Source organism: Semicossyphus pulcher, unplaced genomic scaffold, assembly GCF_022749685.1.
Source record: "Semicossyphus pulcher isolate SPU_LCO1_2020_fin unplaced genomic scaffold, fSemPul1.0.p SCAF_7, whole genome shotgun sequence".
Classification (NCBI taxonomy): Eukaryota; Metazoa; Chordata; class Actinopteri; order Labriformes; family Labridae; genus Semicossyphus; species Semicossyphus pulcher.
In genome coordinates, this window is record NW_027211748.1 from 28,266,059 (window position 1) to 28,272,058 (window position 6,000).

A 6,000-nucleotide genomic window follows, 5' to 3' on the forward strand; every position below is an offset into this window, starting at 1 on the left:
ATGTTCCTATCAGATAAATACTTCTCTACTTTACTTCATAGACTAAACTAATGCAAATTAAGTGAAAGTACAACTTCTCATGCCTACTGCAATTATTGTTCATGTACAGTAACATAATTCTATCTGTCCATGTAGCTATGCACGTGTTATGAACACATCAATAAAAGGAGATGAAACTTTCATTTTGACTTGAGGACAGAAAGTTTGATGCTAATATGCCTCCAATGTTTCTAAAGCTTCAGTTTGGCATGTGCTGGTTGGAGAGCTCCTCCTCAGCTAAAGAGAACAAGCAAGGGAACTATTCATGCAGCACTTTTCAGAAAGCCTGAATCCTACCTGCTGAGCACCAAGGACACGTTCAGCGGGGAGTCCAGGAGAGGCTTTGTCCAGAGAAGCAACAGCTACAAACCCTTCCCAACAAAGACGTCATCTGAAAACACACAAGAACGTGAAGTCAAAGGGATCGAGCGAACACAAACACCCAAACGCTCCCCGACGAGTCTTCTTCAAACCTGGCTAACAGCTTTCCAGAAGACACGGACACGGTTGTAGTAGATCTTATTTCGCTTGGTAAAGAATTCCAGAGAGGAGGACCATAATGACTGAAGGCACCAAAAGCAGATTTAGAGGAGACCTTTACGTGATGATCTCAGGGATCTGTTTGGTGTGTGTTCAGTGAGCATGTCACCAATGTAGGACGGAGCTGAGCCGTGCACAGATTTAAAATCAATGAGCAGTATTTTAAAATCCACTTGTTGTTTTACTGGGAGCCAGTGAAGACATTTTCTGACTGTCAGAACTCAGAATATCTCAGGGTTGAATGAAGGTTTTTGTCAACACAAACAACTCTGCTCCACAGCGTACACAGAGGTCGTGTAGGACCTGGAGGTGCAGTACTTCTCCTATGATCCTACACTGCAGAACCCGGGGGTCACATGTGTTATGTGCTGCTGGATGTTGCTCTCTACTCTGAAATGCAACATGCTGCCAAATGCCGTCTAAACCTTTGGCACTCGATTAAACTTCAGGCACTTAAAAGACTGTCGTCGGAGATGAGGAGATCCTGAGAGCAGATTCTGGAGAGTTCGGGCGGAAAAGACGAGTGTGACAACTAAAGAGATGAAACAGCAGATGAGATCCTGAAGCTGCCATCAGAGCTGTCAAACACGACAACTGTGCTGCGACTGAGATTTATCTGCTGCAGGAGTTGCTCCATGTTTTGTGAGGTTTCCATCAATAAGTGTAGCACACTAAAAAAGGGCTGCCCGATTTCCAGGCTCATAAGAAATTAATTTAACTTCTGCATACAATGTTTGTGTTTTCCAATGTTTACAACTTTTTAGAGGTGATTAAGTATTAGCACATTAACATTAAAGTGTCCCTGTCTTTACCAAATGTGCCTCTTGGATTTAAATGTAAAGGCTTACTCTGACAAAGAGCTCCTGTACCGGCAGCGCTGATTGCTCAGTAATTTGGGAGAAAGAAATTAATATATGGCATAGAGCAAAGAAAGGTGTAAAATACACCCTGAAAGAGGACAGCAGGCGGCTGGAAAGAGGCTGGAAGAAAGCAGGGATTAATGTATCGCAGCTCGGCAGGACAGCACCAACTGTGCTCAAGCCAGTCGCATAATCTGGAAACACACTGACAAGAAGTCTGGTTTGGCAAAATGCAGGTGCTTTAAGCCCCAAAAGCTCGTTGAAGAGGAAGAACTGCAGCACATAAGCACTCTTCTAAATGTCCACACACTCACCATACCGTTTTTGATTGCCTTCATGCTCAAGAATGAAGCGTGTCTGTCCTTCATTTTCAGCGTCTATAGGGAACTTTCTTTTGTGTGACCCCTGTGGACGAAAACATCGTGCCTGGTGTTGTGAAGATCTTGAACCAGCCAGTGTGTATTTGTTGGAAGTAAGTGAAAGGACACAACTTGTTTCGATGTTTTTTCTGTCATAAACATGGCTCTTTGCAGGATGCTTTATCTGTGTCAGTCAGATAAATAACTGTAATATGAAGATGGTAAAACTTTTTCAACTTTCTTCTGATATCGCTCATGGACCTACTTTAGTTTGAAAATGTTTTACAGACTTTCTGGATCCAGACTGAATTCACAGCTTGCTCTAATCACTGGTTTGTACAACCAGTGGACGGATTTTTTGAGCTTGGTGTCCAGTTGGGGATCACTGCGCAGTGTTTTGAAGCATGTTATTGGACCCTGAGCTTCACAGTGGGAGGTGTTCATAGTCCTAACAACCTCTAAGCATCTCTGACCCGTCAGCTGTGACTGACAGCTTCCCTCATCAGGAACAACTGCTGCTAAAAGAGAAAAATACTGCCTCTGTAGTGTGAAAGGACGAGGAGAGGGTCAGCAGACTAAACCTGCTATTAGGACAGAGTCTGACTACAGATCATTGGACGCTTTGAGAACACTGATGGATTCAGACTAGACCTGGTCAACCTGCTAATGCTGACATGACTGAGGATCCAGGCTCAGACAGAGGATCTAAAGAATAAATAAAATCAGTGTTGGTAATGATGACACCAGAAACTTCTTCCTGTTTGATGTAATGATGGTTTCTGTAGCTGTGAATGCAGAATGTGCCTCCTGTTGCTTTAAACCAGCTTTCACCAGACTACTCACTGCTGGTTTGAAAAGTGTACTGCCTGCCGTGCTGTTGCAGCTGCATGGCTCTGTGTTAAGTGCAGTTTGCCTGACTGATTTTTGTAACGAAAGATCATTCTTTGTCAGACAGGATCATCCCGCGACGATAAAGGACTACATGTTTTAGGAGGCGGCCCAAACAAAGGAGGGTTGTTATTTGTATGTGTTCAGACTCAGCAACAGAAGACATTATATTTTAGATTTTTACAGGCTGAGACCAGAAGCACGACATGCAAATCAGAATGACCCTTTAAAAAGTAAAATGTGAAATAAAAGCAGACTGGAATTTAACTGGTCTGAGGGTTTTTTGTATTACTGGTTGGTTGGAGTCATTTTAATGCTGCTCTGGTTTCAGGGCTCAAACCTATAAAAAGGGAAATTGCCCGCGTATGCATTTGGACAATTATTCATTTCTAATAACCTGCTTCACACTCCTCCGTTATAACATAATTTCCTGCTCTTCACTAACTCTTAATGCATTTAGCGCCGCCCCAGGGTACACTCTCCATTTAGATTAAGTTTTTCTTTCACATATGTAATTTCCTGCTCCTCCTCTCCCTCCATCTCACCTAGTCTATACACGATCATCCTGTCTGTCTGTCTGTCTGTCTGTCTGTATCTCATCAGCTGGTTCTCTCCCTTTGCACTCTCACTCTCTTTCCTCCTGTCAGTGTTGACCATTTCCCTCTGCAGGGTTTCTTCCCGTCACAGCTGACAATTGTTTCCCCTCTGCCAATCTCCCGCTGACAGCAGCGAGGCTGATCTGAGCAAACTATTTCTCCTCCCATGTAAACATCCATTACTGACCACCGAGAGAGAGAGACACAGAGAGAGAGGGGGGTATGATTCTATGGGAGGAGTTGCATTCACTGACAAAACAACCCTTGTGAAAGCTCTGACCCCAATTCCACAACAGGTGAGGACGTCTCCATGCAGCAGTCTGATTCTATTACAGAGACTCTGAGCATCACGGTTTCCAACAGCAGCTCTCTATCGGAGAATAAATGAATATGTGCAAAACATGTATCATTTACATTATAGATTTCACAGTGACATTCAAATAATCACTGGGATCTGCTAAGAAAACATCAATTGTTGCATCATTTGCAATCAGCTGCACACTTTGGATGTTTAATCGCGTTATCAAGCAGAGACTTCCCATTCTGCTTTCTTGGAAAGCTGCAGAATTTCACAGGTAACACAGTCGCACATGGGATGCTATTTGTCATGCAGCCTAGGGTCACAGTTTGCATTGGCCAATCTACACATTCCATTAGATTGGGCAATGCAGTAAAGAACCATACATTGCTTGCCAACCGCCATAGAAATGTAGTAGAAAAAGCAAGACACATTGAAGCTATGTTGCTAACCAGTAGTCATAGCGGGCCGATAGCTCCCTTGCTCGTCTTCATGTGGCCGATAGGCAGTCCTGGGTTTGACTCCCACCCTTGGCGCTTCTACGCGTGCCATCCCCTGTTTCAGACTGATATCCCCACTGCCCTCTCTCTATAAATGAAAGGCATAAATAAATTATGGATGAACTATCCTGGGCAGTTTGTGCACATGGGCACAAGGGACAGCAAAGAAGTCAGTCTTTGCGAAGCTGGGACATCTGCATAGGGGCCTTGAATGGGTGTATATGGACATTTACTTTCAATGACCCAACGTGGATTTTTTCTGTCCCTCTATGTGCCCAGGTGTTCCTTTGGATGGGTGATGCGTCTCTGCTGGTGGCTCCAGAGCTAGATATAAAAGGGACCTTGGCTGGAGTCTAGCCAGACTGCTGAACACTATTCTTGTTGAGGCTTTATCATAAGTATCCCTTCAAATCCCTCCTTGAAACGGTCTACTGGAAATTGTGAAGATTTAATATGGAGTTGGATTTTACCACCTCATTCTTGCCATTTGATATGCTTTAAGTTTATTTAATCCCCCGATTACTTCATTTCTTTTTTACTCCTCTGTTGTTTTTAGTGGGGGTGTTTTTTTTTCAGTAAAGCACTTTTTGCTTTTTAAAGTTTATTACCAGTAGGATTCCTGAGCATAACATTTAAACTCAAGGTACGCGTGGCCTTAAATTTAAAACAGTTGTGGCAGAACTTTAATCCCCTCACCGCATCAGAAAATAACTGGCCAACCATTTGGATGTGCACTATAATTACAAAATGTATTACAGCTGTGCAGTTCATCTCTAGCTCTGCAGCCAAACGAGGGTAACTTTAATTTTCCCTGTTTAGTGACATCAAACGTAAACGATTTAATGAAACCTGATGAAACCTACTACAACAGCTTCCTTACAGCTGAACATGATTTCTACATCAACACCTGAGCTTAAATCTGTCTTATTTCCCACAGTTTTGCCCCATTCTGTCAAAGGTCAGACTCAATCACAGCCGTCACTAATGCTCAGACTGACACAGAACGTGTTAAACACCTCATTTCCCATCAGCACTTGGCTAAGAAAGGTCAAGCCATCTTATGACAATTCATCATTTTTATCTGAGAGCTGAAACGTTCCTCCGAGCTCAGGACTGTCTCGGCACTCACCTTCAAAATGTCACCAATCATCTGAGGACTCAGAGTCTAAATGTTTGACCTGCACAGCTGTGTTTGAAATGGGACCTTTTCTCCTGGATAAATATTTGGAAGAATATCACTCTGCTCGAATGATCTTCTCTGTTAGTCCGCAGGCTGTTTAAATGTTGTCTGCAGGATCTGAACTCCTCAGTGTGGAATTAATGGAGACGCTAATGACTCTACTGAATCAGAGCCGAGCCGTTTGTGCTTCAGTGGCCGCAGGTTCAAAAGGTGTAATGGATTATTTCTCCTTTATGGCCACGAAGGTAAATAATGTGGTGATTTGGTTATGTGATGAGCGGAAACAGAAGGAGATGTAGAGTTAATTTTTATTGGATACATTACAGATTCAGTAGGACCATAAGGTGTGTAACTGGTCCTCCTCTTTGATATTCCCCCTTCATGTCAGTCTTCCTCTTTGTCTCTAAAGGTGCAGCCTGCAAACACATTTTAATTCTCTTTAAAGCTGTTAAAAAGCAGGTCATTTATTCATAGTTACTCATTTATGTTCTGCCAGGTCTAATAAGCTGCTTAATATTCCTTCCTCGTCGCGGTGGAATTATTAATGCCCTGACCCGAGCAGAGAGAAACACTACATCATCTGTTTCTTATAGTGCAGTCTAAATGAATGAATAAGTACTGAAATGAAAACTGACAATGTTATGTTGACATTCAGCACTTTAAAATCATAATTATGATTAAATGAATGCAGCGTGCAGTAATTAGAACTCATTTAGGTGATTGAGAAATAAGCTCTGGCC